Genomic DNA, 22,075 nt, shown 5'->3' with positions numbered 1-22,075 from the left:
TAAATAGTTTAAAATGCAAAGAGCAGTATATTAAATAATAATTATTTGCAACTTACTGGTCCAAATCAGCACACTGCGGCCTATGGTTAAATTGCACCCGGCATCTGTTTTTGTATAGATAACATACTAAGAATATGTTTGTTTTGTTTAGTGGTTAAAACAAAATCAAAAGAAGAATGGTATTTTATGACATGAAAATTATATGAAATTCAAATTTCAGTATCTATAAAGTGTTATTGAAATACAGCCATAGTCATTAATTCATATTTTGCCTATGAATGCCTTCATGCTAGAAAGGCAGAATTGAGTATATGAGACAAAGACTATATGCACATAAAGTCAAAAATATTTATTGTCCTTTACAAAAATATTTGCCAACCCCTAATCTAGATAGTATCTTTTAGTAGATATCAACTAACAACTATGCCCATATTAACTATGACTTTTTTTAACCCTGAGACAAATATATTGTTCTTTTCTTTGAACAAAGGAAAACAATGTAATTGTTTTAAGTTTAAGCAATGTATAAAATGCATATAAACTGAATTAGAAATTTTTTGTAGTAATGGAAGATCTTCTGGAGCCCAAATCACCAAAGATGTGATCCAGGTTTAATCCTCCATGAGATTATTTTCATTGATACTTACAGTATAGGAATTGATGCATAGAACTGAAGAAACCCAGCACCTTAATTCTCTCAGTGGTTTTCTAGATGGTAGAGTTTTTTTGTTTGTTTGTTGTTTGTTTGTTTTTTCAGTTTCCGAAATCCTATGGAATTCTTTCTTGGGCTAAAAAGAATTCTTTTTCACTAATTAATAAGGGTGATTATTTAACTAAAGGCTGAATCATCGTTAATAATATCTGATAATATTTTATACTGAATGAAGTTCCTTTATTGTACCTATCATCTTATTATTCTTTGAGATGTCTGTTGTAGCTATTATAATCACTCCTGCTTCTCATTCTTTAGATGAAGCTCCCCTTAGCTCATTGATTTCAGATAGGAGCATTTTAAAATTAAGTTGAAGAATTTAAAAAGCAATCTAGTAATTATTCAAATGAATGACTTGGTCATTAATAGTTATTCTTTCCAACTGACATTTATTAAAATTCATTTTAATAAATGATATTATCACCATTTACAGGGAAACTTAAATATATGAAATACATGAAGAGAAATATTAGGCACTTTTTCCAACTCAAGTTTCTGAGAACACAATAGGGTTCTTCCTGTAACACCTTTCTTTGCTGGTCTTTTTGCTTCCCCACTTGCCTCCTCTGTTCTGTACACAACAACCAGAGTTGCTGCTTTCTGAAGCATCATTCAGGCTATCACTCTGCTGCTTAACACTTTCAAATTTCCCAGTACAACTTGAAAAAAAAATACAAGTCCTTATTAACATAGCCGCTAAGGCCCTCTGTGATTTAACCTCTGCTGGTCTCTGGCAGCCTCATCTCCCTTCATTGCACACCTGATTCTCTTTGCTCTACTTACAGTGGCCTTTTTTCTGTCATTGGAACATATCAAGTTCATTGCCATGTAAGAGCTGTGCCTTGCATTCTGCTTAAAATGCTCTTTTTCTAGTTTACCTTTCAGATTTTAATTCACATTTTCATAGATTTTCCCTGCTTACCTAGTGAAGGCATCTGCCCCTCCCTACTCTACCCACAGTCACCCTATGTCATTGTATTCTATCATCTTTGTAGCTTTTATCAGTTTTGGAACTGTTTTGGGGATGTCTTTTTTTTATACCCTCTAGGATGTAAGCTCTTTGAGAGGTTACTTTATGCCTGCCTTATACACTGATGATCTCTAACTAAAATAGCATTTAGTGTATAGTAGGTGCACAGAAAATGTTTTATACTCCAAAGCATTATAATACAGAAATAACTATTGTCAATCTCCTTGGGACTGAATTTTCTTTCTATCTAAAGAAGGACATATTTTCGGATACTGCCATTATGATTTGTAAATTCAAGTATTTAGATTGCCTCACTCCATAATTAAGAAAAATACACCAATATAATGTGTTCTTTTTTATATGGGTTTTCTAAAATAATTAATGACTTTTTTCCCTTTGTAATGTTTTATATATGCTTTCAGAAACATTTTAAAGCTGTGTTTGTATATATTTTTATTTAGTGTTTTCCTTTGATACTTTAGTCAGAAAATATCATTTAGTTAGAAAAAAAGATAAAAAAGAACAGGACTCTTTAGGCATTTCTTTAATTAAGATGAACATGAGATTTAAACATAAAATTTACTAAACAAAAGTAACATTCAGCAGGTTTTCATTTTTGTGGAGAATTGATAAACTATTTTCTTAATCCCATTATTTTATTGAACTGTGAGTACTAATGAAAAAGAACACTTGTTGTAACCAAATGCTGCTTTATTGGTATATTATCAGCATCTCTATGTGACTTTCAGCATTTCTGCCCCTCAGCGGTTCTGCTGCATAGTCTCTTCCCTCCCTATCAAATCCCCACTTTCCTCACTGTTTCAGGCTAATCAAACAATTTAGAATTGAAAACGACAACAAAAAGTGTACCTGAGGTTGATACTATAAACTTAGGGTAGTATGTAGCTGCAGTTAAGGTGCCATAAATAGAAAATGTTCTATAAGTTAAAATTATCTTTTTAATTTCACATATATATATTTTACTCTTATTTGACAGGCTTTGTAAATCATTCAAACAAATAAACAATTCCAAAGTATCAATTCAAATTATACAATTTTTGTCTATATCGTTTTTCCCCAACACTCTTCTGCTTGTCTTTATAACCTCATACTGTTCAGAATTATTCCAGTAAATTTAATGGGACCAGAAAAGAATTAGCAAGAAAAGAGGTAAGAGTAAATACTCAAGGTGAATCTGTTCCCTAGAGCCTGGTCAGTGATCCAGAAAATGTATGTGCACTTACATGTGAGAGAGCTGAACTACTGAACTTAATTTCTGCTATTGTGTTTAGTGTTCTTACCACTCATAATAGCAATCATGGAATCACGTATAAATAAATAAATAGATAAATAAATATTATTTGAATTTCTTGTCACGAGTAACTTTTTAATACTACCATTGTAACTAAAAGAATGATTTTCTTCATTAACAATGATTAAGAAAGCCATTAATAATGTCAGAAGAATGACTTCTCATCCCACTCTTTCTTACTGTAACTTGATAATGATTTGCCATTATTCTAAGTAACTTAAAGGAAGATTTTAGTTTAAATCAAAAGATAGTCAACATTTACCTTACTTTTTTTGTAGAGAATGTTTGCTACCAAATAAGATCTTTATTTCAAAATTGGATACAGAAAAAGAAATTTCCCTGGATTAATAGAGAAGTCCAATTTATATAGTAACTCTTTAGCATTTTTAGTACATATTTGTGTTAGAACTTTTTAAATATTATTTTTAAATTTTTTTCTTTTGTAGGGGAAGGGAGGGAGAAAGTGAGGGAGAGAAACATTGATTTGTTTCCTCCTGTACACACCCCGACTGGGGACTGAACCAATAACCCAGGTATTTGCACCGACCAGGAATCAAACCTGCAAACTTTTGATTGGCAGGAGGACACCCGGCCAACTGAGCCACACCAGTCAGGGTAGCACATTTTATTTTTTAGCATTTCCAGACTCTTTATACAATGTTAAATTGTAGTTGATAATTACCTTTAATAATAGAATTACCTCCATCTTTTATTATATCAATCTGAACATATCTTGGTCATTTATTGCCTCAACATAATCAGTTTGTATTTTATTAATACTTTTTGTTCCTTTAATAAAGGACTCAATTGGGAATTTTTAGAAAGCATTGAAGTACTGAAGCAATATTCATATTGGCAGGTGAGTATTCCAACTTTTTAAAATATTATTTTTAAGTTGTCCTATGTGTTGTGATTGTTCAAGGCCTGACAGGTTGGCACATGTCATAGCACACAGTAGGGAGTCCCTGCTGGCTTAAGTACTGGAGGCTAACAAAGCTGGCTTCCAGCCGCAAAATTATATAACAGCATGATTCTACGCATGCGAGCCCACTTCATGTTATGGGAACAGTTGATCAGACCCAGTCTCAAGGCTATGAAAACACTATTTATCAGGCCCCTCCAAGGCTATGGGAACACTGCTTCCCTCAGTTACCCAGACACCTGGATGAGGAAGCCATACTGCCTCCAATTACCCTACATCCTACCATACAGTAACAAAAATAGAGCATGCTCAATATTAATAACCTATTAAAATTTTACCACTTTCAGCCCTGGCTGGTGTGGCTTAGTGGATTGAGCACTGGCCTGTGTGAATCCAAGGTCACTGGTTCAATTCCCAGTCAGGGCACATGTTTAGGTTTCAGGCCAGGTCCCCAGTAAGGGGTGTGCAAGAGGCAACCACACATTGATGTTTCTCTCCCTCATTTTCTCCTTCCCTTACCCTCTCTAAAAAATAAATAAATAAAATCTTTAAAAGCAACAAAAAATTGGTAAAAGTGGTAAAAAGTTTTACCACTTTTTTGAGAGCTATTTTGATAAAATACAATTGACAAAACCAATGTTCTTTTCAACTTAATTATTGTAAGCATCTATTATCAAAATGGTACATATATCCAATAAAAGGGTTCAAGAGAACCACATATTTAAAATGAAGAGAGTAATTTCTATTATTTATATTAGAGAAATAAAACATAAAAAACTAGTCTGTTTTTACTGCTTTGAATTTATTCAACACTAGAAGTATGTTTTCTACCCACAGTCTAATGTGAAGTGAAAACTAAGAATCAGTCATCAAGCACAGAGAGCAAGGAGTCAAATGTGTTTCATATACAAGCTTAAATAATGTTACTCCCACGGCAAGAAACATTTGCTGTTGTGTATACATCGATCCTGCTGCTATGCACTAGGGTTTGGAAGTGTCCTTAGATATGGAAGGGGCTTGTTTCTCTCATCCCCACAGCATGTTCTGACAGGCTAGGAAATATTCTCTACATCAATCTCATAAATTTAAATAAAGAGATCCCTAGTTCTGAAGGCAATTTATGGACTTATTTTCAGAGATATTAGGTTACATCAGATGATTTCTGTCTTGGAAAAAGTATTTTCCCTCTTCAGAGAGGTAGCATAGCTGGTAGATAAGAGACTTTAAAAGTTAAAAGCTAATTAAATTAATCACTGGATTTTTTTCAGTATATCTTTTCATGTCATGTACAAGTCCCACAGATAATAATTTAGTTCAACAAGAAGCATTTTATGTAGTAGAAATATTTTAAGACAAGATTTTAAAAATTTTTACCCTGAATTTCAGATACTTCCTAACAGTTTCTTCATTTGGAGTAGGTATTTAAAAAATCATAGCCATGAGAAACCACTACTTTTTGACTTCTACTCTAGGGAAATTTTTAGAAGTTAGGCTAATGGGTTAGATTAAAATAGAAATGAGAGTTTTAAAAGGACTTCCTTTTTTAAAACATGAACTTATCAAGGTTGTTAGCATTATAGTTAACCTGTTCCTTATCTCTTCGATACAACACTCTGAAACCTACTCAAAATATGGTCAAGTACCAGGTAGCAAGTAACATCTGGGAACTTCTTAGAAGTGCAGCTTATTGACTCTACTTCAAACCTACCGAATCACCATCTACATTTTAACCAGATACTCTGACAACACGTACACATGTTAAAGCTTTGAGAAGCACTGCTGGAGAACAGGGCATCAGCAAACTGTAGCCTGGGCACCTGTTTTGTAGATAAAGTTTTATTGAAATATAGCTACTGCACTTTCTATGAGTACCTTTCTACTGGAACAGCAGAGTCCAAGGGAATGAAGACTTTATACTTGGCAAACATAAAATATTTACTATATGGTCCTTTAAGAAAAATTTGCCAACCCTGCTCTAGAACATCTCTTAATGTTTTCACTTCCCATAATCCCACTTTCCTCAAACTGCCTCTCTCTGCTCCTGATTTATCACTAGCACTCTGTTTTTTCAATTTTTTTCCATTACAGTTGACAAATGATATTATATTAGTTTCGGGTATACACCCCAGTAGTTAGATATCATATAACTTACTAAGTGATCATCCCAATAAATCTCATACCCATCTGACACCACACATAGTTATTGGAATATTATTGACTATATTCCCTATGCAGTACTTTACATCCCCGTGACTATTCTGTAACAATCAATCGGGATAACTCACTACCTTCGGACCAGCCCCATGACTATTCTGTGACAACCAATTTGACCGGTTAATCCCTCCACCTTTCTCACCCACCCACCAACACCCCTCCCACCTGGCAATGGTCCGAATGTTCTGAGTCTGTGTTTGTTCTGCTTGTTCATTCATTTTGTTTTTCTAGATTCAGTTGTTGATAGATGTGTATTTATTTCCATTTTATTGTTCATATTTTTAATCTTTTTTCTATTTCTTCAGTATTCATTATGTGTTCACAGTTTTCCACTTTGGTTGTAAATATTATATTGCTCCAAACTAATTCTATACCTCAACCCTTATTTCTCTAATGCATCCTTCATATTGCCAACAAAGTTATTTAACAAATAACATACGTAATTATATATGTGTGTCTTTAAAACCTTATATGGATGAGATCATATTACTATTTTCAAGAACTCTTCAAGGCTCTTTATAGTATCTAGAAGCCCAAATTCCTAAGCATAGCATTCAAGACCTTCTGCAATCTGAATTAATTTTACAGATTAACAGTCATTATAACCTTCCACATAGGCTATTTTAAAGCACAACAAATTATTCTTTATTACCTACCAAAGTCCCCTTACTGTAGATTCACCTGAACCATAATGAAGCCAAATTACACAGCCCCCGAGGGTGTTGTCACCCTTAGCAGGGATGTGTGCTAGGGTGAACATATGGCCCACACCGTATCACAGTAATGCCGACCCACTTGTCAAGTGTGAATAAAAATGGGCTGCCTCCTGCCTGTTTCTGCAACTCATCACGTTCTGGCTCCCACTCTGGTATCGTCAAGGAGGTGCCCCAAGGTGGTGACAGTTTGTATTTCTCTGCTCATTTGATAGCAGATGGGGTTAAGGGTGATTAAAAAAAAAAGGAATTGCTATTAAGAAGTAATGTTAAAGTGCTCTCAAGTGAGACCTGTGTATAGTCATAAGTGGACCAACTTCCAAGACACATCTGTGAGGGTGGATATTATTTTACTTTTAACCTGAGGTCATTTGGTTTGGCACTTCCTATCCCCATGGGGCAGCAATGGTTTTACTCACCAAGTGACCCAATGCGTAGAGTAGGGGTCTCGTGGAGGGGAAGCAGAGAAGCAAACCTCAGAGGAGTCGAAGGCTTTCGTGAACCGGTTAAATATGCCATACTCCATAAATGCCTCAAAGACAGGGGAGTGTGGTAGAAAGTTCTGGTCTCTCCCCCAAGCAAACTCTCGGTTATTCCGAGCTCCTGGAGAAAGTGGAGAACCCCCATCTTTTATTCCTGCCCACCTCCAGGCATGTGAGGTGGCCTGTAGAACCTGTAGAACAAGTCACAACACACAGGAGGGCAACTGGGAGTCAAGACAGAAAAGGGAACACACAGATCCACAAGCGTTAATTCCCATGTCCTAGTCACAGGTGTGCTTCCGTGATAAACGGTGTCCCACAGGTCTCCTGGAAGGGGAGGTTTTTTGGGGGGACTCTTGCAGCAATTCCCTGTGGAGGCCTATTGCCCCCCACCCCATGCCCTGCCCCCAATGGTGACTGGAACAGAATCTCCCCCTTCAGTCACCAGCAGTTGGAGCAGTTCAGTGAAGCCCACATGACTATAAAGAAGGGCTCCAAACCTTGACTGTATCACAGGGGCGTGGATCATAGCACCTCCACGTTTACCATCTGAACCAGGCGGGTTGGTGGGCCATCGGCACACACAGGCTGACCCCACCAGGTGCACCTAGCTAGGGGCCCAGAGCGGAGCCTGGTCTCCCTGGGTCCGTGCACTCGCTGGAACTCAGGCTGAATTAGCACCTCCCCCCACCCCACACCAAGGGCTGAGAGTTGCTCTTCACTTGCTTATGATGGGGGACCTAAGTAAACCAGAATTATCTTCTGGAGGCACACCCCTTGTTATGCAGGTTTCCCCCACCAAGTGAGTGTTCTAGGATCCCATCTGTATCAGTGTACTAGCTGGTATTGTTGTGATAGGCTGAGTTTGGCTTCTGTGAATTTTTTTGAAGACTCTTTCAACATATTTGCCCATTTAATGATGGGTGATTTATGAGCACACCTGTGTACACTGTGCTGAGTGTTCAGCAGTTTTTGACAAAAAATGGCATGACCCCTGTGCCCCACCCTCCCTATTCATCCAATCTCAACCAAAGTGACTTTTTTTTTGTTTCTCTGAATGACAAAAGCCCTCAAAGGGAAACATCTTGCCAATGTGCAAGAGGTGAAACAAGAAACAGCAGAAGCACTAAAAGACATTAAAACCAATGAGTTAAAAAACTGTTTTGAGCAGTGGGAAAAAAGTCTCCATAGGTGCATTGCATCAAATGGAGAGCACTTTGAAGGTGACTGAAGTTTAAACACATAAGAATAAATACATAATTTTTATAAGTAAATTTCAGGGGGGTTGGGGTCCCCCCTCATATGTTTGCTTTCAGAAAACAAATTTAGTCTTTAACATAGGAGAAAAACTGAGAATGTCAAAGATCTGCAAAAATGAACTTATTTTCTGAACTAAAATCCATGGAGTGGAGGGACTGCAGGCTGGGCCCTGGAGCTCCGGCCTTCCTCCACTTGACCTCTGTGCCTGTTCAAATTCAATTATATTCTCCCTCCAAATTTGGATGAAGCTAGCGATGGATGTACTGCCCTCACTGGACTGGATTTCATAGTCTGTTTTCCCATCACTGAACAGCAGAGGTTGAGGGGCCACTGTTTAAATCTGTGAGAACATTAAGTTTGGAGCCTGGTTCTGTCTCAGCGCCTGTGGACGTGACCTCAGCACCAGCGTGGTGCAGAGCCCGTGCTGGCCTCGGCGGTGTGCTCTGTGTGGGCCCAGCTCACTGTCAGCCTGTCCTTCCCAGGAGTCTCTGCCACCTTCCTCAGTCCTTCAGCTAGCTGGAAGCTCTGGTTTCTCTCAGAATCAGATTCCTCTCCCCCGATACACTGTGTTGAAGCTTCACACAACTGGATGGTTTTCAATGCAAAGTGGCAAGAGAAAAAATAAGCGACATTTCCCCCAAATTATGGAGCACAGGAGCCAATTTTCCAAGTCCTCACCAGAGATGGGGGATTTTTTGGCATTTTAGGAGCTTATGCCCAGCCCATGGCTGCAGCTTCAGGGTAGGAGCAGGGCCAGGAGAGGAGAAGAGGGAGAGGTCCCTGGCAGTCCCCTACTCTGGCTCTCACAGTCCCCCTGTCCAGTCCTCTCTGTGTCATTCCCATCCTGTCCATGGAGCAGTGCTGAGAGTCACTGCCGTTAGGGCAAAGCTGAGATCAACGAGGGAAAACCCATCAGCTTCCCACTGTGCCGGTTGTTCATCCAGTTCCGACTCCCTGCCCCAGTCTGCTTGCTGCTGCCACCTGTCCAGAGTGCGCAGTTACCAGCCTTTTGTATTTTGTCCCGAGCTCGTACTTGTCTTCAGTGGGGGATGGCCAGCTGTAGACCTGCTCCATCCTGGTGCCTCCAGAAAGATGTGTTCTCATTCTTAAAGAAGAATAAAGGGAAGGAAGGAAGGAAGTGTGGACAGCGAGTAGATTTTCTTTGGAAAGAAGTGGACAGTGTATTCCTTCCTCATAGTCCTTTGAAGTGCTGTGCTAGCTGGAATGAGGCACCTTTTATTTCTCCCTCTGGATGTTCCTCCTGAACAGTGTGGACAGAGCTGACTGCACAGATATGGGAACAAGAGGGTGGTCAAATCACAGGGTGATCTTTAAAAAGTATAAACCAGATCATTCATCTCGTGCCTTTTCTTCAATGGCTCTATAACATTTACAACCCATCCGAGGGGTCTTTATCCACCTGCCCTCTCTCCCCTGCACCCCAGCCAGCCTGGCTTTCTCTGCCCTGGGTGCACTTGCTGTCCCTTTGGAAGTGGCTTCCCTAGTTCTCCATGTGGCCAGCTCTGTCTCAACAGCCAAGTCTGAATTTAAAAATGGCAAGATCTTGGGAAGCCCTTCCCATACTCTGGTGGGGAGTCACTGCAGAGGTCCCAACCCAGCACTGTGGAGTAGCATGTGGCAAGAGGTCACAGATGTAAGATAGGTCACAGAGATAACGTGCAACAGTCCCAGGTCAGCCAGGTGGGCCAAGGTAACCAGGTGTTGTTGAAAGTGGGAAGAGGGCATGAGGCTGGGTTAGAGATGCCATGGGAAGGAATCAACCTGCGTTTTGGCTTGGAGGCTGAAGGGAGGGACCACAGGCCAAGATAGAGGGTGGCCCCTGGAAGCTGGGAGTGCTTTGGCAGGGACACAGAAATGAACTCTTCCTCCAGGAGTGGATTCTGCCAGCTCCTCCTGAGCAGAGGATAGGGACTCTCGAAGCCTTTGAAGAGGAGTGCAACCCAATGAGCCCACAGGTTTCTGACCCACAGCATCTGCAATCACACACTTTGTGGTGTAGGCCACTGTTTGAGGTCATTGGTTAGGGTAGCAATAGAAAATTATATAGTCCCTATCAATCCCTAGTTATATCGCCTAAGTCTGTTTTCTTCATGGCTCTTGTTATCTTCTGAAACAGTGTTTTTAAAATTCTATTTTATTATTACACTATTACAGTTGTCCCAGTTTTCCCCATTTGTCCCCATCCACTCAGCATCCCCACTCCTTACAGGCAATCCCCAACCATTGTTCATGGGTCATTTGGCTACTCCATTTCCTATACTGTACTTTATATCCCTGTGGCTATTCTGTGACTACCTATTTGTACTTCTTAATCCCTTCTCCTCTTCACCCACTCCAAACCTCCCTCCATCTGGCAACCATTAAAATGCTCTCTGTATACATGATTCTGTCTCTGTTCTTCTTGTGTGCTTAGTCTGTTTTTTGGATTCAACTGTTGATAGTTCGGTTTGTTGCCATTTTATTGTTCATAGTTTTGATCTTCTTTTTCTTAAATGAGTCCCTTTAACATTTCATATAATAAAGGCTTCGTGATGATGAAATCTTTTAGCTTTTTCTTGTCTGGGAAGCTCTTTATCTGCCCTTCATTTCTAAATGATATCTTTGCTGGGTAGAGCAATCATGGCTGTAGGTCCCTGCTTTTCATGAATTTGAATATTTCTTGCCAATCCCATATAGCCTGAAAAGTGTCTTTTGAGAAATCAGCAAACAGTCTTATGGGAATTCCCCTGTGGGTAAATAACTGCTTTTTTCTTGCTGCTTTTCAGGTTCTCTATCTTTAACCTTTGGTATTTAATTGTGATGTATCTTAGAGTGAGCCTGTTTGCATCCATCTTGTTTGGGACTCTCTGTGATTCCTGAACTGGCAAGTCTATTTCCTTCACCAAATTAGGGAAGTTTTCTTTCATTATTTTTTCAAATAGATTTCCAATTTCTTCCTCTTTCTCTTCTTCTTCTGGCACCCTTATTATGTGAGTGTTGGTATACTTGAAGTTATCCCAGAGGCAACTATCCTGGGTTTTTTTTTTTGGATTCTTTTTTCTTCTTGTTGTTCTAATAGGTTGTTTTTTGCCTCCCAATATTCCAAATAGCTTATCTGATCCTTGGTGCCATTCACTCTACTGTGGAACCCCTGTAAACTGTTCTTTATTTCAACTAGTGTATCCTTGTTTCTGACTGGATCTTTTATGCTGTTGAGGGCCTCACTAAGTCTATTGAGCATCCTTATAACCAGTGTTTTGCATTCTGCGTCTGATAGATGACTTGTCTCCATTTCGTATAGTTTTTTTCCTGGAGTCTTGATTTGTTCTTTATTTTGGGCCAGGTTTCTTTGTTTCCTCGTTTTGCCAGCCTCCTTGTGTTTGTTTCTATGTATTAGGTAGAGCTGCTATGACTCCCTGTCTTGGTAATGTGGCCTAATATACTAGGCATCCTGTAGGATCCAGTAGCACAACCTCCCCTATCACCTAAGCTGGTTACTTGCGGCGCACCCTTCCTGTGGTCTGAGTACAACTTCCTCTCGTAGTTGAGCCTTGGTTGCTGTTGGCAGGTCAATGGGAGGGATTTACCCAGGCCAGTTAGCGGAAAGACCAGCTGTGACCATTGACCACATACCTCTGCCCTCCATGGAGGCCCAGCTGGCAGGAGCAGGGTAGTTGCATTCCAATGTGGTCTGCACCTGTCCAGTGGGTGCTTAGGCTCTTGGATTTCCCCGGTGGTGCAGGCCAAGGTCAGCCTCTACCTGTGTTTTGCCTTAGGCCATCCAGCCTGAGCTGTAAAGCAGTCTGAAATGGCTGCTACTTGTGGTGGGCTTGAAGGTTCCTAGGTGAAGCCAAGCTGTGACTCTAGGCTGGCTCCTGCTAGTGCCAGGCTTGGGGCCACTTAGCAAGAGGTACAAGGGCTGGGGGCTCACTGATACTGACTGTTGATTGTTTGAGAGGATATAGAAAATTGTGAAGCATGAACCTACATCAGCTATTCATATGAAAAAGCAGCTTGGGTGGGCCCATAATTAGGGTGGAATGGAGTCTCTGGGGATCTCCAGGGTGGGGCAGACACTGTTAGCCAGGTTAATGGATTCTCAGATACAGCACCAGCCTGCTGGCTGTGTGTCCCTCTTGTGTAGGGTACAGAAAATGGACATTGCCCTCTACCTACCTTTCTGTGTGGGAGAAAGGTGATCCCAGCTCTCATCTTGGTGCCGGACACTTCAGTGTCTTCCTGTATGCCACTGGTGATTTTCAGGCTACTACCCCCTGGCTGGAGCTCAGAGGGAGTGAGTCTGAGTAAGTCTGTGTGTGAGTTCTTTAAGAGAGCTGCTTGGAACTCCAGAATTTTCTTCCACCAACTCAATCACTGCTAGTTTTTGCAGCCAGAATTATGTGGACTTATATTCTTGGTGGTGGAACCCTGGGCTGGAGGACCTGGTGTGGAGCTTGGACTCCTCACTTTTAAGATATCCATCCCAAACTTTTATTCACTACATGTGAATGTGGAATCATCCCATTCTGCATCTCGGCCCCTCCTACCAGTTCTTGAATTCCATAGTAGCTGGACTTCCATCAACTTGATTTCTGATGGTTCTTAATGATGGTTGTTCTATATGGTAGTCATAATTTTGATGTAGTTGTACAAGGAGGTGAGCCATGTTTATATATGCTGCCATGGTTGGAAGTCTCTCTGTGTGTGTCCGAAATAAAGAATTGTTCCTGGTCACTTGCCTTCCAGACCCTTTCAACAACTGAAAGGTAACCTATGAAGCCCTGGCCCTGAGACCCAGTACCAGCAAGTGCCACAGCGGAGTGGAGAGCACGTTGCATTGAATGAGTTCAAGAGTGAAGGGATCTTTTCTAATTTCATAAAATTATATTTTTAATAAAACTGACTCATTAACATAAATACATATGATTTCTTAAACCTCTTTAGGACATCCCAATTAAATTTCTGAATAAAAAAATCTTTTGTCAAATCTTGTGGTCTTAGAGAGAGTATTATGCTAAGTAAAATAAGTCAGACAGAGAAAAACAAATACCATATGATTTCACTTATATATGTGATCCAAAGGGTAAAATAAACAAATAAAATGTAAACAGACTCATAGGTACAGAGAGCAGACTGAAGGTTTCCAGAGGAGAGGGGGAGTGAGGGGAAGGGGTGCACAGATTGGGGGCCACAAAGTAGTCCTGAGATGTAAAGTACAGCATGGGGAATGGAGTCAATAGTATTGTAATAAATACGTAAGGTGCCAGGTGGGTGCTTGAAATATCGGGGCTACCAGTTTGTGAAGTATATGATGGTCTCACCACGAATGCTGTACACCTGAAACTAATACGAAATAATAGTGGATGCAAATGAGAGTTGAAAAATAAAATTTTAAATTGAAAAACTAAGGATCCTATTCATTGAAGAGACTTGGAGAGGTAGGCACATGTGCTCGAGCTGACATCTTGTTCGAATCTGTTAGTTGTCCACCAAGGAAAGATGAAAGCTCGAAATAGTCAGAAGACAGACACTTGCTAAAAATCTTCACATAGAAACTCTCCAGGAAATGTTCCTCTTTTGGGAATCTCTGACCCTGAAATTTGCCAGCGGGCTCTGGGAACCATCAGCTGTAATGTTAGTTTTTCTGTTGAATACCTCAAGCTGTGGGTCATAGAGCAGAGAAGATAGATTTTTATATAATTCTAATGGATTAATGGCTCAAAATCAAATCCTGGCAGAGTATCAAAGACTCACAACAGAAATGCAAGGGTAAAAGTTTCCTCTCTAGAAAATACATGACTTTGGGCTTGTTTTTTTTTCTTTGAAAGATGTTGAATATATTTATCATATTCTTTTCATCTAAGAAGCCAAAAGAAAAACCACATGATGCCAAAGTAAGAAATAAAGCCTCCAAAGAATATGGAATAATTTTGGAAGCAATAAAAATCTTCTTTAAAAGATCTGTTTGTTTTAAAGAGCAGTGAAATGACCTGCTGCTATGCATCAAATTCTCAAATCTGGTCACAGGCATTCTGTTTTCTGTTTAAGACCTTGTGTGAAAGTCTAAGCATGTGTTTTTTGTCCAACTGGTCTGTGCCTTGAGCTGCCTCTGTCTGACAGCATTTCACCTACTTGAATCGGTAGGGAGGTTTCTTGCCACAAACTTCACACTCAAGGCTGGATCTTAGGAACATTGTACAGCAGAGATTTTTTTTAGTCTCTGGCTTCCCAGTTTGGAAAGTCTTTCTTTTCATCCTCTGTCTCCTAACTATTAAAAATTTCCTGACCCTTATCTCTGGCTGGTGTAGCTCAGTGGGTTGAACTCGGGCCTGCAAAGGAAAGGGTTGCCAGTTTAATTCCCGGTCAGGGCACAGGCCTGGGTTGTGGGCCAGGTCCTCAGTCAGGGGTTGTGCAAGAAGCAACCACACATTGATGTTTCTCTCCCTCTCTACATCCTTCCCTTCCCATCTCTCTAAGAATAAATGCATAAAAACTTTCTGATCCTTTATTATTATTAGACTTAGGCGCAAATGACTGACAATAGCTTAAACTTTTACTCCTTTCTGAAATACTTGCATTTGAGCATGGATGCTGTAACTGTGGAATCCTGGGGTCAGAGAAGGCGAGGAGCAGGTGAAGTGGGACTCTGTGGGCACCAGGGTCCCTGAGTATGAGAGGGGTATCCTCCTTCACCTGCTTGTCTAGGTGCCGATTTTATCTTCTCACCAGGTATCTCATCCTCATGCAGCCAACAGGATCATAATTTTATGTCCCCTTGGTTCACAGAAGCAAGAGTCAGCAAGCTTTGTGTAGTGACTGCTTAAATATGAGCCCCTTCGGGTTATGCAGGGGAGGGAAGTGGTAGAAGCAGATGGGACTCTGGCTCCTCCCCCACCTTCTTCTTCAACCAAAGTGACTCTTTGTTTTTTCTTCTTTTTTTCCCCCCAGTGTAAAATGTTTGAGAAAATGGTTCTATCGCCAAAATAAAGATGGAAAACAAAGCAGTTGAAGCTCTCTGGAATGGAAAGCTCTGTGCCCTAATTCCTGCTTCCTGGAGCTCAGGTGAGTTTAATATGCAGGGCTAATATGACTAAATCTCAGGGCCACATCTGGCCGAAGATTATTATATGCTACAGCTGCTTCCCAACTCAGGCTGCACATTTGCAGAGAGGGGACCTGTCCATTCCATCCTTGAGGCAGGAAAGATATGTACTTGAGAGAGGCATTTTCCGTGAGCATGGAAAACCAGACCATGGCAAATAACATGTTACATTTTAACTGACACTCCAAGCCTGAGTGTCCTCATCTATAATCATCTGGAATCATCTGGAACGATGAGAGTGACCATACAAGGTTATTGTGAGACTCGAGTGAGTAACATATGCAAAGCTGTCTGCCCAATGTTCGGCCCAGAATCCTGTACATGCTGGCTATTATCATGAACTCTATGCTGTTCTCCATCACTCTCCAGTCTCTTCCTGTGGGATCCTCTTGTTGCCCAACTGGACAGGAAGGGTTTGGATGGCGTTACACGTTTTATCCTCTCTTGTTAAACTCCCACCTCCCCACAGTACCTAGTACGGTGCCTGGTATATAACGACTTCTCTACAAAAACTTAGTATTGTCGTAAGTACTGCAGTTGAGATCGTGGACTCTTCTTTCTTCCGCAGTTGGTGAAACTGTGTCACCCCAGTTGTCCTCATTTCTGTGTGCTTTTTATATATAGAATGTTACCTTTCCTTCTAAGCATTTTTTTATTTTTTAGGAAAAGCGGTTTCTGCAATTTGATCTTTGGGTCTGCCTACATGAAAATGTAAAGGAAAAAAGAGGGATAAAAATCAGATTCTTTTATTTTTTTAAATTTACTTTTAAGTCAACCCAGTAAGAGCTAATATTTCCCACTCTCAAACTACAGAATACTGGAAAAAATCATTTGGCTTCAGTTTGCTTTATATACTCCTCTTATTTTAAAAAAGAAAAGAAAAACACATTCTTGAGTACTGTGGAGACTATCTTATTTTTATAAGATTAGAGCGGTAAATATAAAAAAGACCAAGTATATCCAACAGTACGAACATGAAGAGAATTACATTCTCCTTTACCACTGGGTGAATTTGATGTAAAAATATTGTAGATCCAAGATTAACTTTGTTACGGCAAAATAATTGATTTAACTACATTTAAAATGTGCATAATAAGTGTCATGGTTAATATTTAATAACAAAAGAGTTTTCTTATTTAACATATGTTTTAAATATAAGTGGGAGTAAAAATTGTACAGTCACTTCAATATATAGTTTGGTAGTTTCTTTAAAGTTAAACATATACTTACCATGTGACCCAGCAACTGTACTTTTGGGCATTTATCCCAGAAAATGAAAACTTATGTTTATACAAAAAGCATGTACATGAATATTCATGTCAGCTTTATTCATAATAGCCACAAACTGTAAACAACCCAAATGTCCTTCAGTGGGTAGTGAATGGTAAACAAACTGGGGTACATCCATAGTCAGCAATAAAAAATGACAAAATGATTGATTGCTATGTGTATTGATACACACAGCAATAGGCACTGTGCCCAGTGGGGGAAAAAAGCCAGTCTCAAAAGACTGCATAATGTATGACTCCGCTTATATAACATTCTTGAGATACCAAAATTAGATGGAGAACAGATCAGTGGTTGGCAGGGGTTAGGGGTAGCATGAAGGAGACATGTTGATGAAGCAGTTCTGAATCCCCGTGATAATGGTGGTTACACTCATCATCTACACGTGTGGGAAGACTGTGCACCCAGTTTTAGTGTACATAGTCCGAACTATGTACACCCACACAGAGCCTGTGAAACTGGCAACGCTTGAAGAAGTTCTGTGTATTCTACCAACGTCGATTTCCTGGTTTTGACTTCAAACTGTAGATATGCAGATGATACCACTGGAATAAACTAGATGAAGGGTCTTTGCGATCTTCATATAATATATATTTCACAATTTGTGAATCTATAATTACCTCAAAATAAAAAATTATACAAAAACATAAAAATAATAAATAAATAGAAGTTCTACACAAAATAAATTTCCATTGCAAATATTAGTGTTTTCAATAGACACGTATGAAAGGGGAGCAGCATAGTATTACAGAGAGTAAGCTGGAGGGTTCAAAACAGAAGCCCAAGAGACTTCCTCTCTGGCTTAGCTTGTTAACACAGATGGAGTAGATTTTACCATGCAATCTTTGTTCTCCAAATTAATAATTAAACTTTAACTCCAAGTGTTTTTATCAATCTTTTAAAATCCAAGGGAATTCCCCAGCATGAGCACTCATATCTACCCACATTTTCAGAGAAAAAAATAAAACATAAAGTTTTTCACTGTATGCATTCTGCATGCTACAAAACGTGTAACCCAGAAACTCTTTACTCTCCACAGTTCTCCATATTTCTTTCCCTTCCATTTGATTCTTGCAAAAATTGCATGGAGTATACAAAGGGGAAAACAGAAGCAGAAAAATCTTAGGATGCTGATACTACCATTCTTCTATGAACTGCCAAGACGAGTGCACATACCCAGACACAGGCGTCCACGGGACCCCAGAGACCCCAGGCATCTCTCAAATATCACACCAAAAGGACAAGAATGTGGAGTGACTGGGCAGCATCCTGCTAATCTCCGCTGATGCAAGTGTTGTACTGTCTGGTTCGTGGCATTCCCCGACTTTTATTCTTTAATAATCCTATGACATAGGCATCCTATAAAGAAACTAGATAACTCACACATTTGCCACAGATGTCTACACATGGCAAAGGGTAGGGCTGGTCCCGGCCTGCCACACTTGCAGTGACTCTGAGCTCAGCTTTAGGCGGCACGCTGCACGGGTGTGAACCTCAGCTCTGTAATGTTAGAGCTCTGCCATCTGCACCAGTGACAGGGCCTCCCATCAGTAAATAAAGGGGAATAATGACAATTGGGGTGTTTTGAAGGTCAAATAAGTTAATGCATGTAAGTCATTTAGGTCAGGATTCATCAAGATATGTCCTGTGGGCTATATCCAGCTCGCTGCCTTTTTGGAAAAATAAAGTTTCATTGGAACATAGCCAAACTCATTCCTCACCCATTTCCTGTGGCTGTTTCCTCACTGCAACACCAAAATTAATTACTTATTTTAAGAAGACCAGAGAGGCCACAAACCTAAAACTTTTATTTTCTAGGAGATAGGTCCTTTACAGGAGAGGTTTTCTCACACCTGGTTTAGGTAAATGTTTGGCAAAAACTGAGTGCTCTGTCAGTATTGACTATCATCACTGTTCACACTGAGGTCTCGGGGAACAGTCTTACCCTGACCACTGAGGGCCTTGTGCAGTTCATACTTCAAATAGTTTATCCTGAAATCATAATTCTAAAGCCTCTCACTTAGAAAATCTATTAATTTTTTCATTTATTTATTTATTNTCAAATATGGAACAGGCTGACAGGGTCCAGAGGGGAGAGGGGAGAGAATCATAGGGGAAAAGGGAATGGACTCACATGAGCAGGTATAAAGGACACATGGACAATAACTAGGGGTGGGGGGTGGAAAGGGGAGGGAGGCGGGGAGCATGGGGTGGGGGGTGGGCAGGGTTGGGAATATAAGACAGAAACCTGTACGTGAACAAGAATTAAATAAAAATTATATTAAGAAAAAAAGAATTAAGAATAAAGTCTGTAACCAAAAAAAAAAAGTTTATCCTGAAATCATAATTCTAAAGCCTCTCACTTAGAAAATCTATTAATTTTTTCATTTATTTATTTATTTTTACTGTTGTTCAAATACAGTTGTCTCCTGCCGCCACTTTCCCCACCCATCCCCACCTCCCACCCTCAATCCTTCCCCTCTTTGGCTTTTTTAGGCCTCTGTTATGAGAGCAGTAACCTGGGAGATAGGTTTCCTACTCTCGGAGAAAACTAGAGTCACTTTAATTAATCAAATATAGCTGACCTGTAAAAAAATCTTGAATTTTGGTGCAGTTGCAGCTTGGCTTTTCTAGGTCAAACAAACAAATGTATTTGCTAGGAAAGCATGAGGCAATACTAGGTCATGTGGCCCCAGACTAGGTCGTGTGTCCAAAAAAAGGGGTTTCTATGGGAAGTAACCTCCCAGGGTGATTTGATTATAAATTCCTAACTGGACAGGTCATAGTGAGTAGTCATGCCCCGGGCCTATAATTTCTGCAGTGAAAGGTTTCAGGCCAGCCCTGTCTGTCTAGGTCAACACACCTTTGAAATGCCAGAAGTAATTTCCCTGGAAGAGGGTACTAACCCTCAGGAGAGCCCATCACCTTAACCTACTCCCTGCCTTGCTTTCTCCAATCTTCTTTATGTCCCTTCCTTAATTTCAGAAACTTAAAACAATTTGCAAAAATGTTATTCTTCAAAGCACTTGAGATCTTGCTCCTGGGCATTTGTTGTCAGTTTGGCTCAGATAAACTCTTATAAAGTATTCACTATAGGTTTGGACATTTCTTATGTCAGTAGTCATTATGGTCATGTTCTCTGGAGATAGGAAAGGTTATTTACCTAAATGGCTCAGTTATTTGTGGAGGTCACATCTAAAGAGAAAGAATAAGGGAAGTGATCATAAACTAATCTAGATTTTCAAAAGGGAAAAGAAAAGAAGGAAAGGAGGGGGAAAGAAGGGAAGGGAAGGAAGGGAGGAAGGGAGGAAGGAAAGAAGGAAGGAAGGAAAGAAGGAAGGAAGGAAGGAAGGAAGGAAGGAAGGAAGGAAGGAAGGAAGGAAGGAAGGAAGGAAAAGTAAAAATAATTATTTTACTNTGCAAAAATGTTATTCTTCAAAGCACTTGAGATCTTGCTCCTGGGCATTTGTTGTCAGTTTGGCTCAGATAAACTCTTATAAAGTATTCACTATAGGTTTGGACATTTCTTATGTCAGTAGTCATTATGGTCATGTTCTCTGGAGATAGGAAAGGTTATTTACCTAAATGGCTCAGTTATTTGTGGAGGTCACATCTAAAGAGAAAGAATAAGGGAAGTGATCATAAACTAATTTAGATTTTCAAAAGGAAAAAGAAAAGAAGGAAAGGAAGGGGAAAGAAGGGAAGGGAAGGAAGGGAGGAAGGGAGGAAGGAAAGAAGGAAGGAAGGAGAGAAGGAAGGAAGGAAAAGTAAAAATAATTATTTTACTAACCTAGATAGTATCCCTGTATTGATTGGTATCCCTCCAAATTATGAAGCTAAAATAGATTCTTCACATAGTGTGCTGAGTGATCTTTGAAAACACAGTCCCTCCTCGACTAAAATCTGCCAACTTCTTTTAGCATAAAATCAGAATTTCATGATCTTGCTCTGCCTTCTTTTCTGAACTCCATCTGCCACTGTTCTCCTCTTGCTCACTTAGTCCCACCACATAAACCTTCCTCTGTTCCAAGCACATGCAGCTGCTTTCCTTCCTCTTCTCTCTGCCTGGACCAGTGTCCCCACATCTTCACAGGGCTGGTTCCTGCTCATGTGTTGCGCCTCAGCTCAAATGGCACTTCCCTGAACAACTTTCTCTCAAGATCACTCACTCACATTCTCCATCACATCTTCCTGTTTTATTTCATTCATAACCTTCATCACCAACTGAGATTATCCTGTTTGCTTAGTTGACAGGGTCTGTGTTCCTCCACCAGTACCTAAGTTTTGTGAGAGCCTAGAATTTCCTCTGTACATATTGGTAGTCAATGGATAGTTGTTCAGTGAATGAACTAGCAGATTTTTACCCCACAACTTAAAAAAGGGTCTGAGGTAGGTAATTAGAACTCTTTAGGAAAAGTTAATTTAGGTCAAGGACCAGTTATGTCTTTGGAGTGTTTTAAGGCAACACAGAAAGACTGTCAAATAACTATTTAGAATGTGATATCCAAATGTATTCTTCTGAGACTTCTGGACAAGATGGAGGCACAGGTGGATACACTGTGCCTCTTCATACGACCAAAAAAAGGGCAACAACAAATTTAAAATAAAAAAAAACAACCAGAACTTCTAGAAAATTGAACTGTATGAAAGTCAACAACCAAGGACTTAAAAAAGAAACATTCATCCAGACTGGTAGGAGGGGCAGAAATGGGCAGTCATGGTGGAGAGGACTTGGGGCAAGGCGGCAGCTGGCAGACTGGGAAGTCCCACATTTGCCTGTGGATAAATGGAGATCGACAACTAGGGAGCAAGACAGACCACACAATCCAGCACTGGGAAATAAAGCCTCAAGACTTCTGACTGAAAAAACCTCGGGGGGTTACAATGGCAGGAGAAACTCCTAGCCTTACAGGAAAGCAGAGACCCACAGGATCCTAGAGAGTACACAAACCCACCCACCTGGGAATTAGCAGGAGAAGGGTCCAATTTGCTTGTGGGTAGTGGAGAAAGTGACTGAAAGCCAGCTGAGAAGTGGCATTGCTCCCTCTCATACCCCTCCCCCATATACAGCACCACAATGTAGCACGTGGATTGCCCCACC

The 22,075-nt window shown here is 40.2% G+C and overlaps 1 protein-coding gene across 1 annotated transcript in view; it reads left to right on the top strand.

Annotated features, from left to right (window-relative positions):
- The first annotated feature begins 3,116 nt into the window (after positions 1-3,116).
- CCDC112 (coiled-coil domain containing 112) overlaps positions 3,117-22,075 on the top strand; it is a 74,925-nt gene continuing 55,966 nt past the window's right edge. The window contains exons 1-2 of the mRNA XM_037032339.1: positions 3,117-3,175; positions 15,534-15,647. The gene's annotated coding sequence lies outside the window, so the exon portion shown is untranslated. The remainder of the gene's footprint in view (positions 3,176-15,533; positions 15,648-22,075) is intronic.

The sequence above is a fragment of the Sturnira hondurensis genome, unplaced genomic scaffold (genome assembly GCF_014824575.4).
Source record: "Sturnira hondurensis isolate 20B ecotype Veracruz unplaced genomic scaffold, ASM1482457v3 Scaffold0021354, whole genome shotgun sequence".
In the NCBI taxonomy this organism is placed as follows: domain Eukaryota; kingdom Metazoa; phylum Chordata; class Mammalia; order Chiroptera; family Phyllostomidae; genus Sturnira; species Sturnira hondurensis.
This window is presented reverse-complemented; position numbering and strand designations above follow the sequence as displayed.